Source organism: Ranitomeya imitator, chromosome 7 (assembly GCF_032444005.1).
Source record: "Ranitomeya imitator isolate aRanImi1 chromosome 7, aRanImi1.pri, whole genome shotgun sequence".
In the NCBI taxonomy this organism is placed as follows: Eukaryota; Metazoa; Chordata; class Amphibia; order Anura; family Dendrobatidae; genus Ranitomeya; species Ranitomeya imitator.
Window position 1 is genome coordinate 42,074,961 of NC_091288.1, and position 27,221 is coordinate 42,102,181.

Sequence of the window (27,221 nt, forward strand, 5' to 3'; positions counted from 1 at the left end):
AGATGTGTGGTGAGAACTTTGAATGCCCAAGTGCTTCACAGATGTTTAGAATGCAGAGTCGTGAAAATAAAAAATATTTTTTTTTCCACAAAAAAGATATTGTAGCCCCCAAGTTTTTATTTTCACAAGGGTAACAGGAGAAATTGGACTGCAATAGTTGTTGTCCAATTTATCCCGAGTACGCTGATGCGCCATATATGTGGAGGTAAACCACTGTTTGGGCGCACGGCAGAGCTCGGAAGGGAAGGAGCGCCTTTTTGGAATGCAGACTTTGATAGAATGGTCTGTGGGCATTATGTTGCGATTGCAGAGCCCCTGATGTACCTAAACAGTGGAAACCCCCCACAAGTGACCCCATTTTGGAAACTAGACCCCCCAAGGAACTTCTCTAGATGTGTGGTGAGAACTTTGAATGCCCAAGTGCTTCACAGAAGTTTAGAATGCAGAGTCGTGAAAATAAAAAATATTTTTTTTTTCACAAAAAAAGATTTTGTAGCCCCCAAGTTTTTATTTTCACAAGGGTAACAAGAGAAATTGGACCCCAGAAGTTGTTGTCCAATTTATCCCGAGTACGCTGATGCCCCATATGTGGGGGTAACCCACTGTTTGGGCGCACGGCAGAGCTCAGAAGGGAGGGAGCACCATTTGACTTTTTGAGCGCAAAATTGGCTGTCGTGTTTGGAGACCCCCTGATGTACCTAAACAGTGGAAACCCCCCAATTCTAGCTCCAACCCTAACCCCAACACACCCCTAACCCTAATCCATAATCCTAATCACTAACCCTAACCATAATCACAACCCTTACCCCAAAACAACCCTAATGTCAACCCTAACCATAACCCTAATCAAAACCCTAAATCCAACACACCCCTAATCCTAATCTCAACCCTAACCTCAAACCTAACCCTAATCCCAATACACCCCTAATCACAACCCTAACCTTAACCCTAATCCCAAACCTAACCCTAATGCCAACCCTAACCCTAATACCAACCCTAATCCAAACCCTAACCCTAATCCCAGCTCTAACCCTAACTTTAGCCCCAACCCTAGCCCTAATTTTAGCCCCAACCCTAACCCTAGCCCTAAGGCTACTTTCACACTTGCGTCGTTTGGCATCCGTCGCAATCCGTCGTTTTGGACAAGAAACGGATCCTGCAAATGTGCCCGCAGGATGCGTTTCTTGCCCATAGACTTGTTTTGCCGACGGATCGTGACGGATGGCCACACGTCGCGTCCGTCGTGCACTGGATCAGTTGTGTTTTGGCGGAGCGTCGGCACAAAAAAACGTTCAATGAAACGTTTTTTTGTACGTCGCATCCGCCATTTCTGACCGCGCATGCGTGGCCGTAACTCCGCCCCCTCCTCCCCAGGACATAGATTGGGCAGCGGATGCGTTGAAAAACTACAGCTGCTGCCCACGTTGTGCACAATTTTCACAACGTGCGTCGGTATGTCGGGCCGACGCATTGCGACGGCCCCGTACCGACGTAAGTGTGAAAGAAGCCTAACCCTAAGTTTAGCCCCAACCCTAACCCTAAATTTAGCCCCAACCCTAACCCTAAATTTAGCCCCAACCCTAGCCCTAACCCTAACCCTACCCCTAACCCTACCCATAACCCTACCCCTACCCCTAAATTTTAGCCCCAACTGCTGTTCTCCTGCCGGCCGGCAGATGGAGACAGATGGCGGGCGCACTGGGCATGCGTCCGCCATGTTCTTCTGCCGGCGGCCAGGAGGAGCAGCAAGAGGATCCAGGGACCTAGGTGAGTATGCTAGGGTCCCCGAATCCCCCTATTTCTCTGTCCTCTGATGTGCGATCACATCAGAGGACAGAGAATTACACTTTACTTTTTTTTTTTTTTTTTTTTGCGGTCGCCGGTAAACAGTTAATTACCGGCGATCGCAAAACAGGGGTCGGTAATACCGACCCCGATCATGCTCTTTGGGGTCTCGGCTACCCCCGGCAGCCGAGACCCCAAAGATTCTCCCGGTGCCGGCTGGCGGGCGCACTGCGCATGCGCCCGCCATTTTGAAGATGGCGGCGCCCACCGGGAGACACGAGGAGCATCGGGGGAGCTAGGTGAGTATTGGGGGGCCACCTGGGACCCCTTTTCTCTGTCCTCCGATGTGCGATCACATCGGAGGACAGAGAAATTAAAAAGAGATCGCTTTTTTTTTTTTTTTTTTGCGATCGCCGGTAAACGGTTAATTACCGGCGATCGCAAATGCGGGGTGGGTTAAAAAACCCCCGAATCATGTTCTCTGGGGTCTCGGCTACCCCCGGCAGCCGAGACCCCGGAGAAAATCGGCCTCTGGGGGGCGCTATGGACTTTTTCCACAGCGCCGTTAATTAACGGCGCTGTGGTTTAAGTACCCTTAGCGGCCGCCGTTAAAAGGCGTATCGGCGGTCGCTAAGGGGTTAAGAGTCTCCTCTTTCCTCCACTCATTACCTGTAGTAATGGCACCTGTTTAAACTTGTTATCAGTATAAAAAGACACCTGTGCACACCCTCAAACAGTCTGACTCCAAACTCCACTATGGTGAAGACCAAAGAGCTGTCAAAGGACACCAGAAACAAAATTGTAGCCCTGCACCAGGCTGGGAAGACTGAATCTGCAATAGCCAACCAGCTTGGAGTGAAGAAATCAACAGTGGGAGCAATAATTAGAAAATGGAAGACATACAAGACCACTGATAATCTCCCTCGATCTGGGGCTCCACGCAAAATCCCACCCCGTGGGGTCAGAATGATCACAAGAACGGTGAGCAAAAATCCCAGAACCACGCGGGGGGACCTAGTGAATGAACTGCAGAGAGCTGGGACCAATGTAACAAGGCCTACCATAAGTAACACACTACGCCACCATGGACTCAGATCCTGCAGTGCCAGACGTGTCCCACTGCTTAAGCCAGTACACGTCCGGGCCCGTCTGAAGTTTGCTAGAGAGCATTTGGATGATCCAGAGGAGTTTTGGGAGAATGTCCTATGGTCTGATGAAACCAAACTGGAACTGTTTGGTAGAAACACAACTTGTCGTGTTTGGAGGAAAAAGAATACTGAGTTGCATCCATCAAACACCATACCTACTGTAGAGCATGGTGGTGGAAACATCATGCTTTGGGGCTGTTTCTCTGCAAAGGGGCCAGGACGACTAATCCGGGTACATGAAAGAATGAATGGGGCCATGTATCGTGAGATTTTGAGTGCAAACCTCCTTCCATCAGCAAGGGCATTGAAGATGAAACGTGGCTGGGTCTTTCAACATGACAATGATCCAAAGCACACCGCCAGGGCAACGAAGGAGTGGCTTCGTAAGAAGCATTTCAAGGTCCTGGAGTGGCCTAGCCAGTCTCCAGATCTCAACCCTATAAAAAACCTTTGGAGGGAGTTGAAAGTCCGTGTTGCCAAGCGAAAAGCCAAAAACATCACTGCTCTAGAGGAGATCTGCATGGAGGAATGGGCCAACATACCAACAACAGTGTGTGGCAACCTTGTGAAGACTTACAGAAAACGTTTGACCTCTGTCATTGCCAACAAAGGATATATTACAAAGTATTGAGATGAAATTTTGTTTCTGACCAAATACTTATTTTCCACCATAATATGCAAATAAAATGTTAAAAAAACAGACAATGTGATTTTCTGGATTTTTTTTTCTCAGTTTGTCTCCCATAGTTGAGGTCTACCTATGATGTAAATTACAGACGCCTCTCATCTTTTTAAGTGGTGGAGCTTGCACTATTGCTGACTGACTAAATACTTTTTTGCCCCACTGCATGTATGTATGTGTGTATGTATGTATGTATGTATGTATGTATGTATGTATGTATATACATGTATACATATATATACACATATACACACATACACACATACACAATGTAGCCTCATAAAAGTATGGGAATGTTTGGCGACAAGACTTTCTGCTCCACTAGTTTTTTAAGCAAACCTGAAATCACAGTTTTACAAGTGGATATGTTATTAGGCCAGGCCTATAAATCTGAAAATGATAATCTCTTAATTCTTACATTTATAGGAAGGACAAAAACATACGAAATTTACGTCATCATATATTTATCATCCAAATTAAATTACACCCATATCAGACATGCTTCTGCTATTTCTTGGGTCCCTCTTATATAGATAAAAACATTAGGGAACGAGCAATTCCCGTAATATAATTGTAATAAAATATGTTATGTAGTTACAGGGGTTCTCCGATATAACGAGATTGATAAACGATCCTATAGAAGGGCCAAAAATACTACTTAAAGGGGTTGTCCACTTTCAGGGATGATTTTTACCTATTTGCCTGTATTTGAGGTTAAAATATTTTGCAAGTGGGATTCATTAAAAATGTTGGACCTTTGAGTTTTTACAGGACTTTTGTTTCCCTGCACATTCAACTTTGAAGTGGCGCTATAGGAAGCCAACTAAGCAAATTATTTAATGAAACTGAACTACTAAAGTGATTTTTAGTCCCGATTGCATGCATTTAACCCCTTAACCCCCAACGGAGGTTTGCACGTTACTGACCGGGCCAATTTTTACAATTCTGACCACTGTCCGTTTATGAGGTTATAACTCTGGAACACTTCAACGGATCCCGGTGATTCTGACACTGTTTTCTCCTGACATATTGTACTTCAGGATAGTGGTAAAATTTCTGTGATATTACCTGTGTTTATTTGTGAAAAACGGAGATTTCGCAAAAATTTTGCAATTTTCCAACTTTTAATTTTTAAGCCCTTAAATCACAGAGATGTGTCACACAAAATATTTAATAAGTAACATTTCCCACATGTCTATTTTACATCAGCACAATTTTAGAACCAAAAATTTTTTTTGTTAGAGAGTTATAAGGGTTAAATGTTTACCAGCAATTTCTCATTTTTACAACACAATTTTTTTTTTAGGGACCACATCTCATTTGAAGTCACTTTGAGGGGTCTAGATGATAGAAAATAACCAAGTGTGACACCATTGTTTGGGCGCACGGCAGAGCTCGGAAGGGAAGGAGCGCCGTTTGACTTGTCAATGCAAAATTGGCTGGAATTGAGATGGGACGCCATGTCGCATTTGGAGAGCCCCTGATGTGCCTAAACATTGAAACCCCCCACAAGTGACACCATTTTGGAAAGTAGACCCCCTAAGGAACTTAGGCTACGTTCAGACTAGCGTTGTGCTAGTGTGCGTCGGGTTAGCGTCGGGCGACGCAGCGGCGACGCACGCGTCATGCGCCCCTATGTTTAACATGGGGGACGCATGCGTTTTTGTTTGTTGCGTTTTGCGAACCATACGTCTTTTTTGCCGCAAGCGTCGGACCAAGAAAACGCAACAAGTTGCATTTTTCTTGTGTCCGATTTTCAGCAAAAAACGGCGCAAGCGTCGCAAAACGCAGCGTTTTTGCGTGCGTTGTGTCGCCGACACAGCGGCGCACAACGCTAGTCTGAACGTAGCCTTATCTAGATGTCTGGTGAGAACTTTGAACCCCCAAGTGTTTCACTTCAGTTTATAACGCAGAGCCGTGAAAATACAAATTCTGTTTTTCCCACAAAAATTATCTTTAGCCCCCAGGTTTGTATTTTCCCAAGGGTAACAGGAGAAATTGGACCCCAAAAGTTGTTGTCCAATTTGTCCTGAGTACGCTCATAGCCATTATGTGGGGGGGGGACCATCGTTTGGGTGCACGGGAGAGCTCGGAAGGGAAGGAGCGCTGTTTTACTCTATCAACGCAGAATTGGTCGGAACTGAGATCGGATGCCATGTGGCGTTTGCAGAGCCCCTAATGTGCCTAAACAGTGGAAACCCCCCAATTCTAACTGAAACCCTAACCCCAACACACCCCTAACCCTAATCCCAACCCTAAACACACCCCTAACCCTAATCCCACCATAACCCTAACCACACCCCTAACCCTGACACACCCAACTCTAATCCTAACCCTAATCCCAACCGTAAATGTAATCCAAACCCTAACCCTAACTTTAGCCCCAACCTTAACCCTAACTTTAGCCCCAACCCTAACTGTAGCCCCAACCCTAATGGGAAAATGGAAATAAATACAGTATTTTTCCGACCATAAGACGCACTTTTTTCCTCCAAATTTGGAAGGAAAGTGTGGGTGCGTCCCATGGAAGGAATGTAGCATGTGGGAAGGGGGGCAGCAGCTAGTGGGATCGCACTGTGATCCCACTTGCAGGAGGCAGAAAAATGTCCCTGCTGCCAAAATCCAGTGCAGGGGAAACCACATGGTCCCAATGATTAAAGTGCAGTGAATATTCATTAGCCGCTTCCCCGCCCACCTGTCAGCCTGAGCAGTGAGCGGGGAGCAGCAAATGACTAGTCCTTAACTGAAACACACATGGTTTCCCCAGCGCTGGATTCCTGCAGGAGCTGGGGAGATCTGTGTGTCTGGGAGATGGGGCAGGAGCAGGGGGCCAGGGGAGATTGCTGCGTACCTGCCTGGCTGTGCTGGATGCTGAGGCTTAACGACCTGTCTAATGTCATGAAGTGTGCGGCAGAGCCCTCCCTCTTCTGATGTCATCACAGGTCCTTCAGACTCCCCACTAGAATCTGCTGGCTTCCTCTTATGACTTGTGCTGTGGAGAGGCAGGGAGGGCTCTGTGTGCAGTCATGGGATGCTCCAGCTTTTCACCTCACCACAGTGGCTGGCTGGCTGCCACAATTAAAAGGTTAGTCTTTACAACACACAATAAAGCACTCTGCCACTCCTGTGGTGAACTATAACTCCCAGCATGCCATAGGATCTGCATGACATGCTGGGAGTTATAGTTCTCCCAATGGGATCTTAAAGCAGCACTCCAGTGTTATTTTCAGTGCTGGAGTGGTGCTTTAAATATAAGCCCTGTGCCCCCATTCTTATACTCAACCTCCAGCGTCTTTATCTAGTACTTTACAGACACCACACTGGTCCAGCAGCACCATCTTCTACCCGGAGCTTCCACTATAATAACATACTATTATATATAACAACACCACATATAGTATGTTATTAAATTTTACCACTTTTTTTTTTTGCTACAAATATTTTTTCCCTATTTTCCACCTCTAAAACCTGGGTGCGTCTTATAGTCCAGTGCGTCTTATAGTCCGAAAAATACGGTACTTTTTTAAATTGTATTATTTTTCCCTAATTAAGGGGGTGATGAAGGGGGATTTGATTTACTTTTATAGAGGGTTTTTTAGCAGATTTTTATGATTGGCAGCTGTCACACACCAATAGACTCTTTTTATTGCAAAAAATAGTTTTTACGTCTCCACATTTTGAGAGCTATAATTTTTCCATATTTTGACCAACAGTCATGTGAAGTCTTGTTTTTTGCAGGACGAGTTGACATTTTTATTGGTACCGTTTTCGGGCACGTGACATTTTTTGATCGCTTTTTATTCCGATTTTTGTGAGGTAGAATGAAGAAAAACCAGCTATTCATTAATTTCTTTTTTTGGGGGGGCGTTTATACCGTACCAAGTTTGGTAAAATTGATAAAGCAGTTTAATTCTTCGGGTCAGTACGATTACAGTGATACCTCATTTATATCATTGTTTTATGTTTTGGTGCTTTCATACGATAAAGACTATTTTATATAAAAAATAATTATTTTTGCAACGCTTTATTCTAAGGACTATAACTTTTTTATTTTTTTGCTGATGATGCTGTATGATGCCTCGTTTTTTGCGGGACAAGATGACGTTTTCAGCGGTACCATGTTTATTTATATCCATCTTTTTGATTGCGTGTTACTCTACTTTTGTTCGGCGGTATGATAATAAAGCTTTTTTTGCCCTTTTTTTACGGTGTTCACTGAAGGGGTTAACTAGCGGGACAGTTTTATAGGTCGGGTCGTTACGGACGCGGCGATACTAAATCTGTGTACTTTTATTGTTTTCTTATTATTTAGACAAAGAAATGTATTTATTGCAACAATATTTTTTTTCTTTATTTAGAAATTATTATTTTATTTTATTTTTTACACGTGTAAATATATTTTTTTAACTTTTTTACTCTGTCACAGGGTGAGACATGGTTGTATAGTATCAGATCGCTGATCTGGCACTTTGCAAAGCACTGTGTCAGATTAGCGATCTGACAGGCAGTGCTGGAGGATTGCCGGCACCTGCTCTCAGCAGGCGCTTGCAAGCCATCTCCCTGTAGAACCCGGAAGGAGCCCTGCGGCCATCTTGGAACCGGGGCCTGCAAGGAGGAGACGATCGGAACAACGCGATCACATTGCATTGTTCCGAGGGTCTCAGGGAAGCACGCAGGGAGCCCCCTCCAAGCGCGATGCTTCCCTATACTGCCGACTCGCTGCGATCATGTTTGATCGCAGTGTTCCGGGAGTTAATGTGCAGAGAATGGTCCGTGATAATCAGCTGACACCAGGGGCGGATTATCAGAGGGTCAATATGGGCGGTAGCCCAGGGCCCAGTGGTCTGGGGGGGCCCTGGGCTACCGCACAGATTGACCCTCTGATAATCATCTGTGAATGGCGCCGCCGGCATTTATGTGCCCCCCCGCCGTACCCGGTGGGCAGAGAGAGGGGGCCCGCATCGGGCCCCTTCTCATCTGCTCACCGGGCCCCTTGCAGCGCTGCGGCGGTTTCCTATTGACGTGCGGGCGCGCTCCCGCACGTCAATAGTTAACAACAGCCGCCAGCTAATTGGAGGCTGGCGGCTGATGTCGGCCGCAGGCGCACACGTCGCCGGCGTCTGACGTCATTGTCAGTCGCCGGCGAGTGTGCTCTGCTGCAGGGAGCTCGCCGCCTGGAGCGCGGACAGGTGATGAGACTGCTTGTTTTTTTTTTTTGCTTTTTTTATAACGGTGGACACACTGAGGGCAAGGCTGGAGGACACTGGGGCAGATGGCTGGAGGACACTGGGGCAGATGGCTGGAGGACACTGGGGCAGATGGCTGGAGGACACTGGGGCAGATGGCTGGAGGACACTGGGGCAGATGGCTGGAGGACACTGGGGCAGATGGCTGGAGGACACTGGGGCAGATGGCTGGAGGACACTGGGACAGATTGCTGGAGACACTGGGGCAATGCTGGAGACACTGGGGGAAATGCTGGACATACTGGGGCAGATTGCTGGACACGGTTGGTAATATTCTGGACACACTGTCTGGGGGCAATGCTGGATGCACTGGGGCAGATTGCTGGACACACTGTCTGGAGGCAATATGCTGGACACACAGGCACTATGCTGGACATACTGGGGCAGATTGCTGGACACACTGGGGGTAATATGCTGGACACACTGGGGCAGATTGCTGGACACACTGGGGCAGATTGCTGGACACACTGTCTGGGGGCAATGCTGGACACACTGGGGGCAATGCTGGACACACTGGGGGCAATATGCTGGAGACACTGGGGCAGATTGCTGGACACTGGGGCAATATGCTGGACATACTGGGGCAGATTGCTGGACACACTGGGGGCAGGACTGGAGGCATGGGCAGAATGTAGACACGGGGCATGATTGGAGACACGGGGCAGAATGAAAGACATGGGGTGGGATTGGGTCATGGGGCAGGATGGATACGATGGAGACATATGGGGCAGGATGTGGAGATCATATGGGGTAGAATGGATACTCATGAGGGCAGGATGCGAGAACATATGGCTGGAGCCAGGAATGAGACACACGGGGCCAGGATGTGGAATATTATTACCATAGGGGCTAATTAAGGGATATTATTACTGCAGTGATGTATTTATTTTATTTTTTGAGGATACTGTTTTAAATGGGGGTCGGTCCTGTTACTGTGCAGAGTGACACTATATCGCCTTTTTTTCTTCATGTGGTGTAATGTAGAAGTTGTGAAAAATTAAGTAATGTGTTCTACAAGCGGAGCTCGAGATAACTGTGTTATTTCCTGCAGAAACGAGTCCTGGCTGGAAGAAATGATGGCGGTCTGTGCTGGATGAAAGACTTCACCTAGAGACGTCACTGGTGAGTCAGTGTTACCTATACACTGACACTATACACTGTATACTATATAGAGGTCCTGTGTATAATGTCACCAGTGATCTCTGTATTACCTCTACACAGACACTGCATACTAAGTACAGATCTCCTGTGAATACTGGCACTTATGGTGATAGTATTGTGTTGTTGTTTTTTACTGATCAGTATTGTAGTATTCAGTCACTATGTGGTGGTAATACGGTATATACTCGAGTATAAGCCGAGATTTTCAGCCCAAAATTTTGGGCTGAAAGTGCCCCTCTCGGCTTATACTCGAGTCAAGGTGGGTGGCAGGGTCGGCGGGTGAGGGGGTGAGGGCGCTGAGGTATACTTACCTAGTCCCAGCGATCCTCGCGCTGTCCCTGCCGTCCCACGGTCTTCTGTGCTGCAGCTTCTTCCCGTCTTCAGCAGTCACGTGGGACCGCTCATTACAGAAATGAATAAGCGGCTCCACCTCCCATAGGGGCGGAGCCGCCTATTCATTCCTCTAATCAGCGGTGCCGGTGACCGCTGATAGAGAAAGAAGCTGCGGCACCGAAGACCAGGCAGAGGGACAGCGCGAGGATCGCCAGGACTAGATAAGTATAGCATATTCACCTGTCCTCGTTCCAGCCGCCGAGCGTCGCTCCATCTTCCCGGCCGGCGCCTCCATCTTCCCGGCGTCTGCGCTCTGACTGTTCAGGCAGGGGGCGCGATGACGCATATAGTGTGCGCGGCGCCCTCTGCCTGATCAGTCAGTGCAGAGACGCCGGGAAGATGGAGGCGCCGGAACGAGACGCCGGGAGCTGCAATCAAGGGAGGTGAGTATGTGTTTTTTTTTTTTTGCAGCAGCAGCAGCGGCGGCGGCAGAGATTTATGTGGAGCATCTATGGGGCACAGTGAACGGTGCAGAGCACCGTATATGGCACATCTATGGGGCACAGTGAACGGTGCAGGGCACCGTATATGGCACATCTATGGGGCACAGTGAACGGTGCAGGGCACCGTATATGGCACATCTATGGGGCACAGTGAACGGTGCAGAGCACCGTATATGGCACATCTATGGGGCACAGTGAACGGTGCAGGGCACCGTATATGGCACATCTATGGGGCACAGTGAACGGTGCAGAGCACCGTATATGGCACATCTATGGGGCACAGTGAACGGTGCGGAGCACTGTATATGGCACATCTATTGGGCACAGTGAACGGTGCAGAGCACCGTATATGGGGCACAGCTATGGGGCACAATGAACGGTGCAGAGCACCGTATATGGGGCACAGCTATGGGGCACAATGAACGGTGCAGAGCACTGTATATGGGGCACAGCTATGGGGAAATATGAACGGTGCAGAGCACTGTATGGCACAGCTATGGGGAAATAATGATCTATTTTTATTTTTGAAATTCACCGGTAGCTGCTGCATTTCCACCCTAGGCTTATACTCGAGTCAATAAGTTTTCCCAGTTTTTTGTGGCAAAATTAGGGGGGTCGGCTTATACTCGGGTCGGCTTATACTCAAGTATATACGGTATGTGGTCTGGAAATGGTGTTGTGGTATTTGTCCCTTGTATGTGATATTTGGTCACCAAGTGGTGGTAATATGTGGTCTTGACATGGTGCGGTGGTATTTGTTCCTTGTATGTGATATTATTCGATCACTGTGGTTGTAATTTGTGGTCTGGTCATGTTGCGGTGGTATTTGTTCCTTGTATGTGATATTATTGGTCAAAATATACCTAAATTGTATTGCAGATTCTACCAAATATTTAATAGGTTACAGTAGAGTAGGGCCCGGCCATTTTTCTGGAATATTCTGGTTCGGGTATATCATGACCCCCGTCACATGACCCCCGTCACAAGACCCCCGTCACATGACCCGGGGGGGGGGGGGGGGCCACAGTGTCTGAACAGCCCGGGGCCCTGGCCTTAATCCACCCCTGGCTGACACCTGAAGGCGATCGGCTGCGCTTCCCCCGTGAGCGCGCCTGATCGCCAATGACGTACTATCCCGTCCCTGGGAATTAAGTCCCAGGTCATCTCGACGGAATAGTACGTCATATGGCAGAAAGGAGTTAAGTTATATATTAAAAAAAAAAAAAGTACGTCATATGGCAGAAAGGAGTTAAGTTATATATTAAAAAAAAAGACTCGAAAGGTGGCCGACAAGGTGATTTACAGGTACAATCCTCTAGAAAATAAATCCAAACTTGAATCAAATTGACATTGTTAATAAAAACAAAACACAAATTAATACTGGGGTTGCATGCTTATCTTCACTGGTTCAGTATTTTTTTTTTATTCACTACTTCAGTCAAGATCCACAGCATTTTATTTTTGTTGATATAGCCATATGGGAGCATAGTTCTATGGAATAAGTTGTAGTTTTAAATGACGCCATTCACTTAAAGGGGTATTCCCATCTCCAAGATCCTATCCCAATATGTAGTAGATGTAATAATAATAATAATAATATTAGCTAATACCTCCAATTAGAAATGTAGTATAGTTTTTATGATTCGCTATGTCTCTTTCTTCATGTGCAAGCATTGCAGGACCTTAGGTATCCATGGTTACTAGCAACTAGCTATCCTACTGTCACTATAATAGTGGTTGTAGCCATGGATACCGGAGGTCCTGCAATGTCTGCACATGAGGAAAGATACATAGTGAATCAGAAAAACTATACTACATTTCTAATTGGAGGTATTAGCTAATATTATTATTATTATTATTATTATTATTACACCTACTACATATTGGGAAAGGATCTTGGAGTTGGGAATCCCTTTTAACTAAATAATGTCCTGGAAAACAATTCAAAGTGTGATGACAAACAAAAACAGAAATTAAAATTCCACCATTGATTTGGGGATTTTGTTTTCATAGTTACAAAAATGCAGGAGTTTGCTAAAAAATGTGCTTTGTTACACCATTTCCTATGTACTGTATATATCCTATTTTTTTTGCATTGTGAGCAATCCTTTTCATTGACATCAATTGGTGTGTTGGTGTGCATAAAGATATATAGATTGATTTTTATTACAACCAATGTCTGAGATACCATCTAGTAGGGCACTTCAAGATACTATATTTAACTAATCCCACACAAATCCGCATAGGAAGAACGAAGAGATCCCAAAAAATAAAAACCAAATGTTTATTAATACAGTAATTTAAAAACATACAATAAAAAAGCAAAATAACCGTAGCGGACCCCACAGGACAAGGTACAGAATCAAAAAATCATACTCAGAAATATAAAGATATAGGCAGTAACTGTTGGGTAACCAATAAACACTAGGGCATATATGCTGAGTGTGTCTGATATATATTAGTTACTAGAAATCCTAATACTTACTAAAGTGGCATAATACTGATAACTGGCACAGTGGCCAAATATAAACTAACTAGTCATAGTAATATTTATAAAGTTGACCATATAGGAGTATCACTTAATGATCTCAGATTCCACTCCCCATATACGAGCTTCAATACAAAATGAGACCAATAGTAATCTCCCAAGGCAGAAATAGCAATGATAATACCCGTGAGAATCAGGATCCCTAACATCAAGCGCCCACTTCCGGAAGAAGCAGGAGGCGAAACGCGCGTCGGGGTGAGGGGACGCCACTGTATGAAAGGTAAATACCATCTCTTTATCATATCTTATTCCTGGCTGCGGTCTGTTGGTGGGCGCCTACGGTTATTTTGCTTTTTTATTGTATGTTTTTAAATTACTGTATTAATAAACATTTGGTTTTTATTTTTTGGGATCTCTTCGTTCTTCCTATGCGGATTTGTGTGGGATTAGTTGAATATAAGATTGATTTTTATAGTATTTTTATGTGACGGGAAACTTGCAACATCTGAAAAACTGCAATTCTAGATTTTTTATATTTTTCACTTTAGGGCGATTACCTTATGAGTTAAATAATTTAACTATAGTGAGGTGTGTTTGGTTTCTGTCGAGATGCTGTATAAAAATATATTGCACCATGCTGTGCATTTGCTTCAACTGTAAAAATGACAGAACTTGCAAGGCAAGTGCGAAATTAGCCTAATAAACCATTTATATGTCATTCGTTAACCCCTTCACAACCTTTGACATACATGTCCCTGAATTTAATGCGAGCTCACATGCTTTATCCCTGCTAATTGTAGCACAAACGATCAAACAATTGCTGCTTCAAATCTCCCAAGGGGCTTATTAAATACAGCAAAAAGATTAAGGAAAAAAAAGTTTCTAAAAATATTTTTTTTAAAATTCAAACGCCCCCCCCATTTACCTCATTAAAAATAAATCAATTAAAAAAACAATTAAAAAAACATACTTGGTATCACTGCACTCAGAAATGTCCGACCTATCAAAATATAAAGTAAATTAATCAGACCGGTAAACGGCAGAGAAAAAAAATCAAAACACTAGGATTACATTCTTTTTGATCGCTGCAACATTGCGCTAAAATACAATAAGAGGAAATCAAAACATCATATGTACCCCGAAATGGTATCAGGGAGCAAAAAAATAAACCAACAACCAGCCCCAGATCCCAACAAATGAAATGGGACTTGGAAAGTGGCGACAAAAGCAAAAAAAAAAAAGAAAAAAAAATTTGTGGGCAGCAAAGTGGCGCAGTGGATAGCACAGCAGCCTTGCAGCGCTGGAGTCCTGGGTTCAAGCCCCACTAAGGACAACATCTGCAAAGAGCTTGTATGTTCTCTCCGTGTTTGCGTGGGTTTCCTCCGGGTACTCCGGTTTCCTCCCACATTCCAAAGACATACTGATAGAGAGATTAGATTGTGAGCCCCAACGGGGACAGCAACGATAATGTGTGCAACCTGTAAAGCGCTGCGGAATATGTTAGCGCTATATAAAAATAAAGATTATTTATCATTTATTTATTTGTAACAAATTTATGGGGGTTTTTTCACCACTCAAAAAAAAAACAAATTATACATATTTGATATCTGCCTACTCGTAGTGACCTGAAGAATCATATTACCAGGTCAATTTTAACCTACATTGAACATGTTCCATAAAACTTCCGGTTGGGCCGCGGTCTTGTTGTGCGGCCTGGTTTGCTGCGGCGTTACTGAAGGAGTAGGACTTTAGGCCCAGAAGCGCTGATAGGAGCAGCTATCGTCCTTGTAGCAGGCGGCGTGTGGGGGCTCGCTGGGACTTCTGGTGCCTCTCGTTCCCCTGCCTTGAACACTTGCTGGGATCCAGCGCCCTTCTCCACGATAATCCCCTGGGCCCCGGACTCTGTTGTTTGGCCTGCAGTAACCCCTGCCTGGAGCTATTTTGTTTCTTTTACCCCCTAGGATATTCTGACTGCCTTCTTTTTTCATCGGGGGACTTGATGCACTTTTTGGTTGCAACACTCCTTTTTTCTGCCCTAATTTGGGAGAAACATTAACTTTACTCTATAATGCTACACAAGATGTAACCATCTATCCAGGGGACTCTGAGGAGAATTGAGGGAATTTTTTATTACCCGTATATACTCGAGTATAAGCTGACCCGAGTATAAGCCTACCCCCCTAATTTTGCCACAAAAAACTGGGAAAACTTATTGACTCGAGTATAAGCCTAGGGTGGAAATGCAGCATTTACCGGTGAATTTCAAAAATAAAAATAGATCATTATTTCCCCATAGCTGTGCCATATAGTGCTCTGCACCATTCATTTTCTCCCATAGCTGTGCCCCATATAGTGCTCTGCACCGTTCATTTTGTCCCATAGCTGTGCCCCATACTGTGCTCTGCACCGTTCATTATTGCCCCATATCTGTGCCCCATATATGCTCTGCACCGTTCATTATTGCCCCATATCTGTGCCCCATATAGGCTCTGCACCGTTCATTACTGCCCCATATCTGTGCCCCATATATGCTCTGCACCGTTCATTTTGTCCCATAGCTCTGCCCCATACTGTGCTCTGCACCGTTCATACTGCCCCATAGCTGTGCCCCATACTTTGCTCGGCACCGTTCATTATTGTCCCATATCTGTGCCCCATATCTGCTCTGCACCGTTCATTTTGTCCCATATCTGTGCCCCATATCTGCTCTGCACCGTTCATTTTGTCCCATAGATGCTCCACATAAATCTGTGCCGCCGCCGCTGCTGCTGCTGAAATAAAAAAAAAAAAAACACATACTCACCTCTCTTGCTTGCAGCTCCCGGCGTCCAGTCCCGGCGCCTCCATCTTCCCGGCGTCTCTGCTCTGACTGATCAGGCAGAGGGCGCCGCGCACACTATATGCGTCATCGCGCCCTCTGACCTGAACAGTCAGAGCGCAGACGCCGGGAAGATGGAGGCGCCGGGAAGATGGAGGCGCCGGGAAGATGGAGCGACGCCCGGCGGCTGGAACGCGGACAGGTGAATATAAAATACTTACCTGGTCCCAGCGATCCTGACGCTCACTCTGCCTGTCACAGCTGGTCTTCGGTGCCGCAGCCTCTTCCTCTATCAGCGGTCACCGGCACCGCTGATTAGAGAAATGAATACGCGGCTCCACCCCTATGGGAGGTGGAGCCGCCTATTCATTTTTCTAATGAGCGGTCCCACGTGACCGCTGGAGAGGGGAAGAACTGCAGCACCGAAGACCGTGGTACGGCAGGGACAGCGCCAGGATCGCTGGGACTAGGTAAGTATACCTCAGTGCCCTCTCCCCCTCACCCGCCGACCCTGCCACCCACCTTGACTCGAGTATAAGCCGAGAGGAGCACTTTCAGCCCAAAAATTTGGGCTGAAAATCTCGGCTTATACTCAAGTATATACGGTAACTGCACAACTTGCTCACAAAGGTTAAATCCTCCCATAAGCAGACCAGATCGAGCTCCAAATCCATTAGACCAGGATCTCAAGCTGACATGGATAAATTCCTAAAGAAACAAGGAAACTCTTCAAACGCTCTCGCTCATTTGAGAATGCTCTGGAGGACCATACAGAATCTGCTCTAGAGAGTGACGGAGATCCTGAGGATCTAGACAAAGGTACTCAGGTCACTAGGTCTGTTGAGACTGTTGAATCTACCCAGAGATCATCCAATGCTCTAACTCCTCTGTTACCTACCACAAACAGCAGGAGGACCATATCAATCGAATTTATACCATTCTAGAAGATCATGAGAACAGGGAAAGGAGAAACAAATTAAGGTTAAAAGGTATCCCTGAATCGGTTCTACCTGAAGCTCTCTCAACAACAGTCACCGAAATTTTCCGAGCCATTATGGTCCCCACTGACGAAACAGAGCTGGAAATAGTGAGATTTCACAGAGCTCTAAGACCCAAGCCAAAACCAGATGAGCCGCCTTGTGACGTTCTCTGCCGTTTTTAGATTTCAGAACCAAAGATCTCTTACTAAAAAGAGCCAGAGATGCTGACTTGATCGCCCACGATAGTACTCCAGTCCAAACCTACCAGTATCTCTCGGCTTCTACACTGTACAAACGGCGTCTCTTAAAACTTCTCACTTCGATACTTCAACAAAAACACTACCTGTACCCATTCGGTCTGTCCATCTCAGCTTAAGACAGGAGATTCCTCATAAAGTCTACGTCGGACATTAAAGACATCTGCAAGGAGCTGGAGATCCATTTGGACCAACTACCAATCTTGGAGACATCTTGTGATGCTCACCGCTTGAAATCTCTCTCGCTCCCATCTCCGTGGCAAGACTCGCCCTCCTCAAGGTCCTCACGGGCGAGACGTAGATCTTCCAAAGCTACAACATTGAGAGCTGATGATGATGACCCGGCAGGTTGAGGATTCGCACGCATCTCATGATCTTTAAATGTTTATTCTATCTCATGTTTTTTGGTTCCTGTCAGACTATTGCAACATATAGTTGTGTAGTGCTGTTGTCATTATTAACTACAGATTATAATCTTGTTTTCTTTTTATCTTTCTTTTATTGCATCCCTTTACTTCCCTGTTCGATTCTCTTCTCCTTCCCCGCGTAATATACTTTGGATGAGGTTACTGCAGCCAAAAGTTCTCAGTTCTCTTTCAATCCCTAAGGTAGACTCTATCTATCCCCTTTTCCTTTTCTCTAACTACCTCTCTTTTCTGCTCCCTCCTCTTCTTGTATGTCTCCTTTCTTCCCTAGATCCAATGGATGATTCTTTCTCCCATATGAAGCATCCTTTCCTACACCCGCCATGACGTCAAACCTTAAGTCTTTCCAGATTGTCTCTCACAACGTTCATGGTCTCAACTCCCCAATCCCCAGGTCACAAACTTTAAATCTATTCAAAAAATCAGGGTACGATATCTTATTATTACAAGAAACCCACTCCACCACAGATAAAATCCCTTCGAGAAATGCTTCTTCGATAGATGGTATCATGCTAGTTCCCCTCAGAAAGGCTCAAGAGGAGTCTCAATAGCTTTGGCTAGACTGGTATCCCCTTTCTTCTTCTGAGCTACTTATGTGATCACGAAGGTCTTTATTAAAGGTCTAATAGCTGGTAATTTGGTGACTCTAGGCAGCCTGTATGCTCCCAACAAACACCATTTCACTTGGCTGCGCAAGGCCTTTACTAAATTACGTTCTTTTCAAGAATAGAAAGGTAGGAGACAAAAAAAGCGCAAATAGGGTCTTATGCCCAGGATTGTTTCTAATTAATTATGAGAGAACTGCTCACCTGGTGATACACAGTAAAAGCGTGTAGTTGTCAGCTGCTGCAGATCCACAGGTCGGCGCTGCGACCTCTCATAACTGTTATAACAGATGAATGAGGATAAAATCCGTGCTGCTGCAACAAATGATGGATCCAGATATAGTTATAAGATGTTCAGGTGGTTTATTCAACGCGTTTCGAAGCTCATGGCTTCTTCTTCAGGAAGTTTCTACAGAAAGAGTAGTTATCATTGGAGATTTAAATTTGGTACTAGATCCCCTCCTAGACAAGTCAACAAAAAAAAGTTCTATCTCTTTGAGAGATTTGGCCCGACTTAAAACTCTCCTCCATTCCTTAGAATTAATTGATGTCTGGAGATATCAGCACCCTTCAGATATCTATTTCACTTACTATTCCCACCCACATAATTCTTACCACCGCTTAGATTACATTCTGGCCTCTAGATCTATTTTACCTACTACCTTAAGAGCCGAAATAATCCCCTCCCTCCACTCTGATCATTCTATAGTATTGGTGAATCTGGAATTCCATAAGCCCTATTCTCATTTTAGAACGTGGCGGCTAAATGAATCATTGCTACAACGTGAGGACATAGAAACCCGAATACGTGAATCTCTCCAAGAATTTTTCAAAGTCAATTCTAACCCAGAGGTAAATCCCACTGTTTTGTGGGAGGCACACAAGGCCACAATTTGGGGTGTATTCATTTCAATAGCTTCCTATCTGAACAAGCAATGGAAGCAGGAAATGCAGTCTCTATACAGTGACATAGTCGCCTTGGATGCTCTCCACAACAAAGAGTTGACACAAGCCACCCTTATTCAACTTACGGAGAAACGACAATCCCTCAAAGATCTCTTAAACAAGCATTCTTCCAAACAATACATCTCTTGGAAGAATAGGATCTTTGCTCATGGTGATAAAGCTTCTAAACTTATGATTTCCTTGATTAAAAAACGTCAATCCCGTACTTTTATCCACCAAATTAAAACTAAAACTGGCCTTGTTACCCATCAATATAGCCAGACTATCGATACATTTTTGTACTTTTACAAAGACTTATTCCAACTACGTCAAAATGAATCAACGGATAATAGGAATCAACGGAGAAATGTTGCTCAGTCTTTTTTATCCTCCCTACATCTTCCCAAGTGATCGGACTCCCAACAGGAGAGTTTACTCAGGCCCTTTGGCTTGCTTGAACTCCAGTCTATCCTGTCGGGGAGCTCAAAATGAAAATCTCCTGGCCCTGATGAGTTTTCGAAGGCATACTGTAAGAATTTTTCAGGAGAGATAGGTCCTCATCTATTAAATATGTGTAATGCGGTCTTAGGTGGTAAATCATTTCCCCCGCAGTCTCTAGAAGCTCACATTTCCCTTCTTCACAAAAAAGGAAAGGACCCTGAATGTTGCGGAAGTTATAGACCTATCTCCCTGCTAAATGTCAATTTAAAAATTTATGCCAGTCAAACCAAGCCAAACGGCTTGGTGTGCTATTACCAGATCTCATCTCCTTTAACCAGACAGGCTTCGTGTCTGGCAGAGAAGGGGAAGACAATATGAGTAGGATCTTACATTTGATTCAGTACGCGAAAATCAATAAAACGCCACTTGTTTTAATAGGGACAGATGCTGAAAAGGCCTTCGACAGGGTGGACTGGACATAGCTTTATGAAACTATCCTCATATTCCCTATACAGTCAACAATTAGTTGATGGAATATTCCAAATGTATTCTTCCCCTTCAGCTTGGTTAAAAATTAATAATTTATTATCAGACCCCTTTCAAATTCAGAACGGCTCATGGCAGGGGTGCCCCCTCTCCCCGCTTTTATACATGCTTGCCATGGAACCTCTTATCTAGGGCATTCAACAGGGAGTGGAAATTAAAGGAGTTCAAATAGGTGGCTTCGACCACAAATAAGCAGCATTCGCTGACGACCTTCTAGTATTTTTGTCGGAACCTCATAAGGGGATCCCTACCTTTGTCCGTTTACTAGATTTATATGGAAGAATTTCTAACTTTAAAGTGAACCCAACTAAATCTGAAGCGATTAGCCTAAATATCCCTAAATCCACAGTAGATAAACTAAAACAACTTTACCCCTTCAATTGGCCACCCAAGTTTATAAAGAACCTGGGCATTAACATTGGAAGATCAGCAACTTCTCGATCTCAACATTTTACCTATGCTAAATAAAGCTGTCTCAACTGTTCACTTATGGAGAGCACCTGCCCGGTGATTATGCTCTTTTGTCAATTGGTAGATGAAATAATCACAGAAGTATTGGATCGGGTTCCAGTGCTGAAGCCCCAATCCGTTTTACTTAATCTACCTTTATGGCCAGAGAATCTCAGCCTCCAAATGGCTAATAATATCATAGCTGCTGACAAGTTTCTAATTCCTACCCTGGGGAAATCAACTCAAACTCCTACTCACAAACTCACAAGTTCTTGTGAAAATCGACTTACTATATCACACTGCAGAACTAGTAGCCAATACACAGGAGTCACTAAACTCTTTCCGTAATACATGGGAACCCTGGATTCAATTTAGATCCAGTCCCAATTTTATTCTTGAAATCACAGATAGCTGAGCCAACTAATAATAATAACCATACTACCTTTACTCCCCTCTAGTACATTCTCCATCGGATCGCCCACCACCCCCATCTTGTTACCCCTCCTGTTGCCCCCTCCTCCATACCACCATTTCTTCTCTGTCCCCTACCTTCTCATAACTGGATTAACCTGTTATGATATCTCAGTCTTAATCATCTTTTTTTTTCTTTTTCTTTTTTTTCCTCCTGTTATTTTAATATATTGTTCTATGTAATGCTCCTCCTGAAGAGGAATAGTTTATATGTACTTAATTACAAAAATAGTTGATTCCATTTGCTCTTTATGATTATGAATACTTTTCGCATTCTGTTCCTTTGTTATTATTATTCTTAATAAAAAGAAGAAAGAAAGGAAGGAAGGAAGGAAGGAAGGAAGGAAGGAAGGAAAGGAAGGAAGGAAGGAAGGAAGGAAGGAAGGAAGGAAGGAAGGAAGGAAGGAAGGAAGGAAGGAAGGAAGGAAGGAAGGAAGGAAGGAAGGAAGGAAGGAAGGAAGGAAGGAAGGAAGGAAGGAAGGAAGGAAGGAAGGAAGGAAGGAAGGAAGGAAGGAAGGAAGAAAGAAAGAGAAAGAAAGAAAGATGTTCCATAAAAAAACATTGTGGAATTACATTTTTATTTTTGGCAATTTCTCCGCACTTAGAATTTTTTCCCCATTTTCTAGTAGACTATGTGGCAGAATGAATGGTGTCATTCAAAAGTGAAAAAACGAAGTTACCATCAGCTCATCAAATTGAAAAAAAAAAAGGCCTAGAACAAGGGTGTCATGCACAGAGGCTTCAGGCTAGTCTCCTGGCAAATGGAGCCATGGAAAAAGGAAGAGGAAAATCTAGCAACTGCAAAAAAAAAAAAAAAAAAAAAAAATCTACAAAAAAAAAATAAATCACATTTATTTTACATATTAAAAACAAGAAAAAAGGAGAGTTAAAAGTAAATATTAGCACTTAACGTCGAGGTGTTTCAAGCTGTACAAGCTTTTACTCTTGACCTTTTTTCTCATTTTTAATATCTATAATAAATGTGATTTTTTACATTCTGTTTCATGCGGTTGCTGGATTTTCCGCCGCCTTTTTCTATGTCATTCTAAAGTACATTGCGTCCTGCAGAAAACAAGCCCTCAAACGTCTATATAACTGGAAAATTTATAAAAAAGAAAAACTAAAAAAAAAGAAAAAAAACACTTATGACTCTTGGAAGAAAAGGAGGAAAAAAAAAAAAAAGAAAATCAACTGGGGTGAAGGGGTTAAAGTTAGGTGATACTTTTCTATTCTTCCTTCTGTATGGATGGTTTGCCTCCACTAGGTCAGGGCTGTAATTTGTGACTCCATCTTATCTACAGCGCCTATAGAGAGTCTATGTTATTCTCGACCACCATCGGCTCAGTTTTTGCCCTGTAATACCAATACTAAAAATTTGTCATTTCAGGTTGGCTGTTGCATAAAATTACAAGTCCAATACAAGCTCAACAGGACGACGTCAGTGCAGGTTGATTATAAACGGCAAGAATCTAAAACCAAGGAAAATTCTGGTCACGTAAGTGTCATTACTACCAGAGCCTTAAAAAACCCCATTTTAAGTCAACGGGATCGGGATTTTTTGGATCCATTTTAAATGGATCCACCATGTATGTCTGTTTCCAATAAAAACATAAGCCCGGACTTTGAAGTGAAAGACCTTAAAGGCCCCTTACCTTTATATGCTACATTTAGTGTGAACAGCCTGCAGACATTTCGTTAAAATCTACACTTTGCAATACAGCTGAAAATAATTTACGCTGACACCAATAAGCCCAATTGAGATGCAGAAGTCAAAAGGACAATTTTTTCTTCATGTGTCTTGTGCATTATATGCTATGGATGCTTTCAACAGATACACTGAGATTATTTCCCGAATTTACTCACAGAATTATGGGTAGTTATACCAATTCCAAAAGTGTTGTCAATTTTTGCAGGAGATCAATTGTCTCATAACACAAATGATAAACAGATAGAAACAATTATATACATACCTATTCATCTACTGAAAATCCAGGAACACGATGTTCAATGTGGCGCTCGGTAACACTGCCAAACACGTCACAAGGCTAACCTGGGACTGGGAAAAAATAAAAAAAAAAAGGTCAAATGTTTCCATTCATTTTCCAATGAGACAAGTTGTTTCAGTAGTATCAAGTTTGTAAGTTATACCTTATAACCTCCCGATCGTTGGGGGTCCAACCACTTTACCCTCCACTGACTAAGGACCGGGGCTTTAAAGAGCGGTAGTCAATCATACACACCTCCGCTCCATTTATACTTATGGGGATGCTGAACACCAGCCGTCAGTGGTCCCATTAAAAATGAATGGAGCATCAGTGCACATGATTGACCAACGCCCGGTTCACATGGCACTCTACAAAGCCTCGGTTTTTGGTAACAGTGGGGGTCCCATCGTCAGGAAAGTTATCCCCTATCCTGTCTATATAAAATAACTTCCATAGTGGGTATAATCCCTTTAACTTTAGTATTTTTATATGATGGACACCATGACTATAACATGACAGCTCAGAATTAGTCATTTTAATTGCCTCTAAAAGAAAGATCCACACTAAGCTATTTATTTTATCCTTACAATGCATATCAAATGAAAAAAATCATCAACTATCTAAGAGACAAAACACTTGTAGAAAAAATGGTGTAGTACGACTTTCACAGAGTGTCACATAGGAGAAGGTGGAGAAACTTTTTTTTTTCCCCCACTTGCAAGAAAAACTTATGACATTCAGACAAAAACTCGGAGCAAAGACCGATATAGATAATTGGTCCAATTTTCTCGAACATGAGAAAGACATCTAAATGAGGCCTTATTCCCATCTCAGAGGTCATCAACTACCATTCTGTTAATTTTTTGTGTGATGACCAGAGCTAACCGAATGTAATTTACCATATTTATTTATTTTAAATGAGGAACTTTGAAAAAATATATTTTAGGTTGGTTTCTCTCTTTTTTGAAACCCCTAATTTTTTTACTTGTCCACTCATGGAACTGTTTTATTGGCGAGCTATAGTTACTAATGTTACCCTTCTTGGATACATATAACATTTTTACTGCATTTTTTTAAAGATATTGGGTGATCAAATAATGTCAGTTTTAGCTACAGTATTGCCACAGAGGAAGGATTCTAGGGACAATTCTGAAACAAATACATCCAGCTTATTTTTTTGCTTATGTCTTTTATTTCTAGCAATTTTTATTCTTGATATAATTACATATTTGCAGGGCTGTGGAGTTGGAGACGTGGCGTCAGAGTCTGAGCCCATTTTGGTGGAGATGGAGTTGGAGTCAGAGTCAAGGAAATTGAGGAGACGGAGGTTTGGCTTACCGACTCCACAGCCCTGCATATTTGTTGTTTTTTTTGTTGTCATACTAAACTAAACAATAACGTTACCTACAATTGGGCATCCCAACACTGCACATCACCAAAAGAACACCATACCCTTAGTTAAGCAAAGTAGAGGCAGCATTATGCTTCAGGTCTGTTTTTCGGCAACTGGAACTGGGGCTTTAGTCAAGGAGGAAAGAATTATGAACAGTTCCAAGAATTAGCCAATTCTGCAAGAAAACCTTCAGGCTTCTCATAAAAAGCTGAAGATGATTAGGAATGTCACCTTTTAGAATAACCAGTGCTGTGGAGTCGGAATATGGACCGACTCCTACAATACACTACTGACAAACTTAAAGATATTTGGCTTTCGGGAGAAATTTATGGAAAACGTAAGTTCACATTACAGTGATATTTTATCATGAAAGTAGGACATTTAAGTAGAAGCATGCAATGCTGATTTCCTCATCTCAAACAATTTATTGAAATAAAAGCCAACAATGGTGGTGGGTATAGCCCACAAAAAATGTAAATGTCTCAATAACTTGTCATGTGGCCTTGAGCATCAATTACAGCTTGACAAGGACATCTCCTGCTGCTCAAAAGAGAAGTTATTGTCTGCGGAGGCAAGGCATCCCACTTTTCTTGAAGGGCATCACTCAGGTCATTGAGGTTCTGGGGTAGAGAGTTACGAGCCTCTATACGGCGGCTCAGTGGATCCCATAAGTTTCTATGGGATTCAGGTTGGGAGAAAGTGCAGGCCACTCCATTTGAGGTACCTCAGTCTCCAGCAGCCGTTCCCTAATGATGTGACCTCAATGAGCAGGAGCATTGTTGTCCATGAAGATGGAATTAGGTAGGCCTGTGTTGTTCGTGCAAAGGCACAATGACTAGATAAAGTTATTAAAAATAGTAGGGGCTTGTCACTGGACCATTCATAAAGTGTAGGGCAGTTCTGTATTGACTAGACACACCTGCCCACACTGTAACACCACGACAACCAAAGGCTAGTCTGGTGACAACAATGACTCTCCTTGACGTTTCCAACATAGTTGCGGCCATCATTTTTGCTCAACATGAAAAAACTTATCAGCTAGCAGTACCCACTGGTCTCTAGTCCAGCGTAGATGCTCCCTGGCCCATGCAAGACTATGACGCCTGTGCCCGGTGTTGTGGTCAGGTACCCTCGGTACGTAGTCTAGCACCCAGACCACACGGATATATATGGTTTCGAATGGTCTGACGTGACATTTGGGTGCCTTTCATCTCCCTTAAATGTGCCTGGAGTTGTGTGGCATTCATTATTATTATTATTATTATTGTGCCATTTATTCCATGGAGCTTTAAAAGTGTATTTTATGTAACAAAAACTACTACAATAATCTTTAACAAAACAAGTCACCGGCTGGTACCGGAGGAGATAGGACCACACAATGTACAAGGGTTGAGTGAGGATACAGTAGGTGAGGGCAGAGTTGGTCCTGCAGCGGTATAGTGGAGAGAGAGTTACTGCAGGATGTAGGCTTTTCAAAAGAGTTTGTTGTCAGTTTCCTTTTGAAGGTTTCCTCGGTAAGCGACAGTCTGATATGTTGGGGTAGAGAGTCCAGGAGTAAGGACATTGTTCACAATGAAGCATTCATCAGTGTAGGATATGTCCAAAGGACCACTCATGTGCCTTTCTGTGACTCTTCCAGTTTCTCTCTTACATTCCAAACTCAATGTCCGCTTCCGTCTGAGAACATCTTGCTTGAAGCCTCGCAATGGTCAGGTACCTTTGATCAATTGTTATGTGTCATCTTGGTCTCATGTCGGATTTAATTTTTTTTAAAAAGTATGTACTCAGGAGCAGCAGGATTAAAATAAGAGTAAAAACTGGCCACTTTTGAATTTGTAACAGGTCCTCTATAACCTCTTCACGACATGGAGCGCGGTAATTTGCTTTTTTGCACTGCATGCTGTGGCGGCACTGTCGGTCGAAGAGAGGGGAGAGTGGGTGTGGCTTACAGTGGCTGATGGGAGATTTGTATTCTTCATGATGAACTGAATTTTCACCCGTATAAAATGTGCGTGGTCCAACATGTGTCAGCATGGGACTATTTGACACGGCGGACCTCTTGTGAAGACATGTTAGCAACGATACCCCGTGACACAATTGTGTTTTTTTCTGATGAGGCACATTTTCACCTCAGTGGGTGTGTAAACAAACAAAATATGCGTTACTGGAGTGAAACAAACCCCAGAGAAGTTCACGAGAGACCTCTGCATTCGGACCGCGTCACTGTGTGGTGCGCCATATCACGAGTAGGCATCATTGGTCCTTATTTTTTTCAGGATAATGGTCGTGCCATAACTGTGAACTCCGAACGGTACTTGTCTATGATACAGGATTATTTTCATCCGGCTCTTGAGGCAATGGAACTAGAGGATACATGGTTCCAACAGGATGGTGCCACTGCACACACAGCGAGGGTTACCATGAATTGTTTGAGGCAAATGTTTCCTGGACGGCTTATCTCTTTGAGGGGAGATGTGAACTGGCCAGCACGCTCACCAGATTTAGCCCCATGCGATTTTTTCCTTTGGGGTTACCTGAAGTCTAAGGTGTATATCAACC

At 43.8% G+C, this 27,221-nt stretch overlaps 1 protein-coding gene across 3 annotated transcripts in view; it reads right to left on the minus strand.

Moving 5' to 3' along the window:
* Positions 1–27,221, minus strand: part of TLK1 (tousled like kinase 1) — a 289,858-nt gene that overhangs the window by 247,730 nt on the left and 14,907 nt on the right. For 2 of the 3 annotated variants that reach the window (XM_069733125.1, XM_069733127.1), the window contains one exon: positions 23,255–23,340. The gene's annotated coding sequence lies outside the window, so the exon portion shown is untranslated. Of the gene's footprint in view, positions 1–18,635; positions 18,734–23,254; positions 23,341–27,221 lie in introns of those variants that run through there. The other variant, XM_069733129.1, reaches the window with a different exon arrangement.